This window comes from Dysidea avara, chromosome 3, assembly GCF_963678975.1.
Source record: "Dysidea avara chromosome 3, odDysAvar1.4, whole genome shotgun sequence".
Lineage (NCBI taxonomy): Eukaryota > Metazoa > Porifera > Demospongiae > Dictyoceratida > Dysideidae > Dysidea > Dysidea avara.
In genome coordinates, this window is record NC_089274.1 from 44,650,180 (window position 1) to 44,659,444 (window position 9,265).

Sequence of the window (9,265 nt, forward strand, 5' to 3'; positions counted from 1 at the left end):
CAATCCAAGTTTAACCCAAGCAGCTGCAACAACCCATAAGTGGCCATTGCACCCTCGCTTGACGTCATTCAGACTACCATAAGTGGATGTGATACTATGCATACAGTAGCGTACAATGTAGGTGTAGCTTGCAATAAATAAGCTTGACAAGATGACCTCCAAGTAAAATATGAAAAGTAGGTGTACTTTGAAATTTCAAATGACAAAATTAACAGTATCTGAGAACTGATACAAATTGTGCATAGCTATGGTAAACCTCATAATTTTCTTTTCTATCTCCCACATTGCTTTTGGTTGGACAAGAGATACATACGGTGATACCAAAAAACATCCACGTGCACTATAGCTGTCACAACAATGGACTATAATTAATAGAAGTGAATGTAAATAAATTCTTTATAGCCGTCAGACACACATTACTAAGTGAAAAGGACAAGATGTACAGTCAGGAAAGTAACTAAAATACTTCTGCTGATACAAGTTTGTTAAACAAGTTTACCATAAGTTAAACACTTGTAGCAAATAACTTGCTCTACATCTACAGTGGAACCTCTCTATTATGGACACCCAGAATTTTTGGCCATTATTTGCTGTACAGTGAAACCTGTCTATTACGGTCATCATAGCAACAAAATTTTCTGACCTCATTAAGGAAGTGGCTGGTCACTTGTACACAGTTGGCACATGTGGGGATTTTTATAATGGCCAATTTAGACAGGTGACCTCTTTATGCAGTGACCTGATTAGACAGGTTTCACTGTATTATAGAGGTTTTCCTCTTTCAGAGGTAAAAAATGTATTAACCAGACCAGTTGGGACCAAAATGTTTGTCCTTATTATGGAGGCTTTTTCTATTGTGTCCTTAATTCGGGGAGTTTGTTAAGAGTTTGTTAGGATTTTTTATATTCAGTCTCAGTACTAGCTATATCTTACTGTTGGTAGTAAGTAAAAGTTACTCTCAATTACACGCTACTCATTCACCACTGGATAAAACAGGTATACCAACAATCAAAGCTGTAGGGATTTCTGTATCGGCCTTCTTTAGAACTATCAAAAATTATGATCTTGTGATATACTAGCATATTAGATACAGACATAGGCAAGGTGGAACAGTATGCAATGAGGTGGGCATAAGAACAACACAGCAAAAGTACAATTGGATGCACCCGTAATAAGAATAAACCATCTGCTATATAACAATAGACCATAGCCCATCAACAAATAGTCGTGCTTTCCAATACATCAAAACACACCAGTGTAATTTTAATATACATTAAAAGTGCTTTAATCATTTCTCATGTTGTTGTCTTTACCCACAAGTGCTCAACTATTGAATATACCATCTTTGTTCCTGTCTCAAATTCATCGCAGTCATCTCAGCTGCCTGTAATCATGAACTCACTCTTGTTTAGATGTTGGTTTTTTTGAAAGTCAGTCGCTTGTGATCTTGAAAAGAATCCACCTACAAATTAAGAACAACACACTCAATACACATGTGATCACAGATCATCACACAAAGTGATGACCACATCATTACATACATGTAGTAATAATAAAGTAATACCTATAACACAATAAACATAAAATCAGCCGTCATCTCCGTAGGGCTGAGTGGCAAATGCTGAGAAATGTTACTTCCTATTGTGACGGTGCTATATGACTGAAATAGATATCCGTCTCTAAGAACTTGAAGTTAGTTCTTATGACAATAACACATAATTCATGTTTCTTTCTGACAAATAACAAGACAACACGCAATCAAAAGCACAGCTGCTTGTTCAGTATGGTATAGTCACTACACCAATAACTCCTGTAGAACCATCCGCAACCAGTATTAAAATTTAATCAAGAGGTTAGCTTGTACTGCATTAAGCAATCAAGTCATCAAAAGAGCACAAAACAATATGCTTTACACTAGCAAGTCAAGCGATCAAGGTACCATAATGATTTGGATGAGATCAAACATCTTGATCCCGGTCACAGAAGGTTTTACAGGACCATATTATAATAGTTTGATAAATCTGAGGCTCCTTCCTTTAATGTACATATTTGAACTTCAAGACATACTGTTTGCTATTAAATCTATCAAATCACCAACTGATCAGTTCAACATCAATAACTACATCACTTTCAACTCTACCAATACTAGATCAAGCTCCAGCAACAAACTCTTGTTACCTCAACATCTTAACAACACATCACGACATTCTTATTTTCATCGTTTACCATCCCTGTGGAATGCCATACCAATTCTAGACCTAAACATGTCAGTTTATTTGCTGAAATCTAAACTGAGATCATATCTGTGGAACCATTTCCTGACTAACTTTGATGAGAACAACTGCACTCTACATTACTTGTGTCCATGCTCCAGAAGTCACCAAACTAAACCTCCAACTACCACTTATAATCTTAACTATGTAACTGTATAATTACTTAAGTAGTTAGTATTAATTGTACGTATTTTATGGCTGTTGGTTGCTACCAACAGACCTTTGGTGTTTTTTTAACACCATAAAGCCTAAATAAATAAAAATATATTCCTTGTTCAGTTATCTAGAATTCATGATCCCTGTTGACTATGACGGATCAGCTGAGAGAACCATCATTATTTAAATTTAATAAGACAAGACAGTGGATTAAGGCCACTCCAATTGGTAATTATGTTTCTGGAATTTTAGGCGCGGTCGGGCGGAGTTCAGCAACAAAGAAGTGACTGCTCAAATAGAGTATTTTTTGTGATTTATTGACTGTTCTATTAGAGTATATCGATCCGTACTATGCATTCTGCCCATTTCTTGCAGGTTTTCAGTCACTGATAAAATGCAAATTATGACACCTTAGATAGTTAGATTTAGCATACTTGTTGCAGCCCAACAATTGTTTCTGAAATCCAGGTTTTCCAAAAGGCTGATGCGGGCATTTTACCCATGTATTTCTGAAATTTCACATTCTCCAAAATAGGATGCGGGCGGAGGACCAGAAACATAATTACCAATTGGAGTGGCCTAATCCTCAGTCCATTTATTTAGTAAACACAAGCTGCTTCACACTCACATGCCAATCAGTTTCACCAATAGCTGTGAATACTGCCGGGTAGCTCTGTGCTGCGAGGTATTAGCTAATATAAAATGCGAGACGCCATCGACAATCACTGAGTTGAAACAGCTAGCCTGTGAAAACCACCTTTCCTCTAGTCATATTTCGCCCTTCTTTTCTACTGTCAACCTGGCGGAGAACACGACAACGCGACATTGAGACCCAGCAAACAAAGTGTTTTTGAGTGACGAAGTTAGTATCCGGTATTGCATGCGCAACATTATCCGGAAAAAATGTGTGAAAATTTTCTAAGTTGAAAGTCTGCCCAAAAAAAATTCGCACAGTCCGGCCTGAGTCGGACCAATAATCTGGAGTTGAACCAACTAGCTGACCAGCTCGAACTACATTACTCATGCAATCTTTGGACGACCACATCTACATGTAGCTACGTACATTTTACAGATGTTATTGAAAATGCATGACACGAGTAGTTACCTAGCCTAACTAAAGCACAGAACTACACGTATAGTACCTCCGATTACCTTACAGTACAGCATAGCATTCGTATCGTTCGTACAGAAATAATTGTGGGTTCTACGTACAGTATCACGTGTGCTGACAGTTGGCATTTATCACGTGTAAGGCAGGTGCCTTTGATTCTAAACCAGCACACTTATATCACAATTCAATCTTCATAAAATAATCATTAGCATTCCTTGGCTTGTCTCTCTTGGCTTCTTTTACTACAAACCCGGCAGATGACTCATTCCGCGGCAAGAAGCTGTACGCCCATACATTACATGGTGGCCATCTGGATGAGATGTTGAGTAGAAATCACTCCTCTTCAACTACCCACTCGTCCGGTCGAGATACTGAGCAAACTCTCAGCCTCACCATAGATATTTAACCCCCCGGCCTCACCCACATCGCGCCATTTTCGAATACTGATTGGTCTCGTGACTGTCCACCAGTATATTTACGTGATGATCCGTTCACTTCATACAAACCAGTACAGTAGTATACTGTATTTTTGTAGCTGTGTAGCTTTTTATTGTAGCTGTGTGAATTCACTGTATAGTAATTATATCCTAGCTAAAGGGGGCCATGCTGCATGGGTTCCTGTGAAATTTGGGGGGAAAGTTGCAAGTTGCTAGCTAGTTTTACTTTAAAATTTAGCATCAATTTTAAATTTTAAGGCATTTTCAAGCCTTTAAATTGCAAAAATTCTGCAGCTCCTGGGGGTTGCACCCCCCAGATCCCCCTTGAACTTCTAATTGCTAGCTATAACTAAACGAACCATACAGCAAGTTTCATGCTGTGTGCCCTGTATGTCAGGTCTACAATTATACATAGTATAGAAAGTCTGAAGAACGACAGATAGGCTTGAGCATATTTATACAGCTAGCTAGCAGTGAAATATCACTAAAATTGTATATCTGAGTGTCTAATTTTCAAAAATTTCCTGTGGGGGCATGCCCCCAGACTCCCCTATAATGCTCATGCTTTGCACTTCGCACACTGTACAACAGCTCCTCTCTCATTGGCATGTAGCTATATAGCTAGTAGCAATTTCAACATTATAGTCAATGGCCTGACCAACTCAATTTTCCCTCCTCCGGCCCTGCATAGCAAACAACTATATACCACTGTATTTCAGTAGCATGCATGCAGTTGCACTTAACTAACACCATTTATAGCTATTAAACCCTCAGCAACACTTCACTTTCATCTCCCACTGCATTAAAAACGATCGAGATACTCTAATAGAGCAATCATGTAACTAATCTAATAGAGCAATCAAAGCTACAGCTTGTATTCACCATATTTGCCCTATATTTAGCTATAGTATTTACAGTTTAAAGCATTGGATTTATTGTAATTGGTAACTAAAAATAACTTAAATCCGATCTCAGAACTTCTAAAATCTCAAAATTTCCGGAGAAATGTCATCAGATGTCTTATTCAGCTATTACTATACCAACTTTCAGAAACTCCCTTTTAAAAATCCTAGATCCGCCACTGGTTATTGCTATGCAATCACAGGATAAATAATGAATAAAATGTTCAGCTGACAGCAATAATGAATCGGGAAATGGAATTTTCTAAGACTAAGTAAGAGTGGCCTTAGTCTGGCGACGCTTTATGGCAAGGGGCGGGCGCTGTCAGTGATTCTGAAAGTGATTGAGTGGCCTCAGTTGATACGGATAGCTGGCTTCAGTTGGTACTAACTGCCACCACACGTCCTATGCTATGACTGACTGAGCTCACTGAAGATCTGAAGATCATTGAAGTGCGTCGTGGAGTTAGAAAAACCCGGCGGTCCCTGTCTACTTGCTACTTGCTGACAACAATACGGAGTACGAATCAAGAATTGAACTACAAGTATGAAGAATCTGCTAAGTCTTCCAATGGAGTTGCTAGTTTATATCGTGTCGTTTTTAACAACATATGACAAGGCAAAGCACGTGCGACACACGTTTCACGGAGATTACGAAGTGTGTGTAAAACACCCTCACTGTGGAAAGTGTTTGTATGGCCTTATTACCACAGTGGTGAAGAAAAGTTGTGTGAATAACGTGTTGAGGGTGAATGGACCACACGTGAATCGGTTAGCCTTTCCACATCACGTGACACTACCAAAGTTGTTTAAAATGTTGAAGCAATGCAGCAATCTGATAGAGCTTAGTCTACCAAGGATTGTGTTAGAGCCAAAGCAGCTAGGTAAGGTTTTACAGCACGTGAGACGGCTACAAAGACTGGATATTCAATGGAATACGAATATCAAACAATTACTTCAGGTGGTTGGTGTAAACTTGAAAGAACTCACTATCAGAGTGAAGCCATACAAAGGATTCTACACACCTGTGTCAACTAATATTGATTCATTTTTACATTACTGGATGTCAACTGGTTTTTCTCCACAAAATTTGACCATTGTTGATAGCTTCCAGTACAACTGGGTTGGAGCTCTGTCTCACTGTTGGTATACTTCAAACTCCAGGTCACCAGCTGGTCGTACTGGCCATATTAAAGTTTACAGAAGTTTGAAAGCTTCATTGCATATGTATCCTGTGTTACCAGAATTTCAGATAGATTTTGGGGGAAGCGTAACACAACCTTATGTGAAGCCTGGCAGTGTTGGTTTACTGCTGGAATTGGAAGGAATTTATTTAAACTTAACTGATAGTAAGTACAGTGGTAAGGCAGTACAGATGGTAAAGTTGATGTCAATTCATTCAGTTATGTGTAAAGATAGTTTTAATCACAGCATCACTAATCTTCAGTCTGTAGTAGAATTTGATGTCTCTTGTTGTAGACTGTGTCCCGAGCACCTCAAACAAATAGGCATTACTTGTCCAAATCTCCAGCGACTTAACTTAATGCAAACTACACAACATAGTCATAGGGGAATTGAAGAACTTAATACACTCTGTCTAGCAAACTTAGATGGTCTAAATACTATTGCCAGTTGCTGTCACAACTTACAAGGACTAAGCCTGTTAGGTATACCAGTAAAAGAGGTTGAGAATCAGACACGATTTTGGGAAATATTGAGTGATATGAGGCTTACCCACCTGGCGGTAAATTTGTGTATGTTGCTACCTTCTGCAAAAAATGAACAAAAGTTGATCAGCTTACTTAAGAAATGTTCTAGCCTACAAGCTTTAGAATTGACATCATGTTGCAGTGAATGCACACGTAAATTGACAGACAAGAGTCTATTCATACTATCCCAGTTCCCATCACTCATTCACTGTGTGTTCACCACACATAGTCACCACTGTAGCACTGTTTTACATGATATACTGATCAGTTGTGGGCAGTTAAAGTGTTTAAATTATACCGAGAGTGGCAGTACTGTTCATTCTTTCTCAGTTATAGACACTTGCAACCTCCTACAACAATTATGCATTTAATTCAGGTGTTTCTGACATCCCCGTTGCTTTTATGAGTAGCATATCAGCTCATGGTGGACTGATACATGTTGTGTTGTGTGTGAAGACAGTGACCAGTGATGGTATTACTGTACTTGTTGTGAACTCTCCTAATCTATTGACACTTCACGTAAGTATGTATGATGGCATTTTGGATGATAAAGAAAGACCAATTCAACCAGAAGAATCCATGGTTAACCTGCGACAGATGTTTTCTCACAGAAAACTGTTCAAATTTGATGGTTGCATCCTTAAATCTCATCGTAAACCAGACGATTTCATTTTTAATCAAGAAAAACAGAAGTGTTACACAGATCTGTTCTCATTGTGGAGTTAAAATGCAAACAAAGGGACACTACATGTGTACAACTATTGTGTCTGTAGACTTGTATTACTATGTATAGCTACTAACAAAATTGCATTTACATGTTATAGACATATAATATAACCTTGCAAGTATGTTTTGAACGAACTATGTGTACTCTAATAGAACATACACTTTAATAATGGTGTGATAAATCACTAGCAAACTGTAGGATGTATCTAGTCATAGATGACAAGCAGTCACTTATAAAAATTTAACATCTTCATATTATGCAGTGTCCAGTAGCTTGAATGATATGATGCATATGCACAAGCAGATTTAGCTACAGATGTGAAACTTGTGAAAATGCAATATAGGTATAACCAGTACAGCTATTGTGTTAAGCACTCATTCAAAGCAAATAGTGTGCAATCATTGTCAAACCCCAACAGGCACATCTCAAAAGTGAATGACGTATTGTGACTGTACAATTTGTCATTAGCCTTTATAGCTTTGCAAATGTACAGAAAAAAAAATAACATGCAAATATATTGCATGTCTCTATAAATGAGTGCTGAACACAATGCTATAATTTGCTAATGTTGTTAGTGATGCAGTTCAATTGAGCAGTGTGTATAACCAAGATACATATGAAGTCATTAAACAGAGCATTAGTTTATTTATTATATATCAAATTGAACCAAAAGGCTATGCCTGCACAAGAGGGCAGGGTCTGGGAGGCACAGATATAAATATAAGAACATAAAAAGGACCAAATAATTTTAATTTGTAAAAAAAATTCTAGCAAGATACACAGTTTAGCATGCCCATGAGTTGGTGCCGCAGATGCAAGTTTTCATACTCAGTGGTGTTACTTATGGTGACTGTTCTGTTAGAGTATCTTGATATTGTGTATAGTTTTTATTTATTTGGGGGGGGGGGGGGGGGGGGGGGAGGGAGCATGTACTCCCTGCCTTGTGTTTTGCACACACATACAAGACACTTAAGTAATTACATATAATATAAGCAAAAAGTTGTAACAAGAGTACATAATAATAAAAAAGAGAGAGTGTCCTACTAGTATAGACTCCCAAAACACACTGAGTCAAGTGATGATGCAACAAGCTGTATATTTACCCAATGTGTTAAATGCTTTGATCTACAACATGAAGGCACAGCTCAAGAGGCACAGTATATTTCAGTAGAAGTCACTGATGTGCAGTCCCATTGACACCAATCAAGCAAGCCTTTCACTTGACTATAAGCATTAAAGTAAAACAAGAATATCCTGAAGTTTGCTGATAGCTTGACTCAGTGCATTTGTAAGGGCTATATTGAGAGTCGGATGCTCTCTCTATTATTTACTCTTGGTTGTAATACACACACACATATTAACACAGGAAATAATAATTTGTATAACACAATGAAAATTGTGGAGTGTACAATTGTTAAGCCATGTATATAACCATGAGCTTATAAGCACTGATGGCACCTTCAGTGCTTATAAGCTACTGATATAATCCACTGGAGTCATAACTTGTAATTTCACAATACATCATTACTGACATACACATCACTTAACCAGCGGCGGAGGAAGTAGTTGATATGAGGGGGGGCTGGGCTGACCCAGACTTATTTCTATAGTTTGGTAAGGTGAGACCAAAAAAAAAAAAAAGGTCGCAACCACCTGACAAGAGCTTTCCACCTCACCAGCTACCATTTCTAGCTGATAAACTACATAAAAATCCTTTCATAGCTCGCTACACACTGACTACTTTATTAGAGTGACTGCTCTATTAGAGTATCTCGATCTTTATCACGGTTTTCAGCCCCACTCCAAGAAAGATCAATTCGGTGAGATATCATTCTGAGGGGGGGCTTTAGCCCCCTAGCCCCCCCCTTTCCGCCGCCTATGCACTTAACATTCCTAACACAAAATAATTTTGACCTGCTACTCTACAATGTTGTCTATTCTACACATGACAGT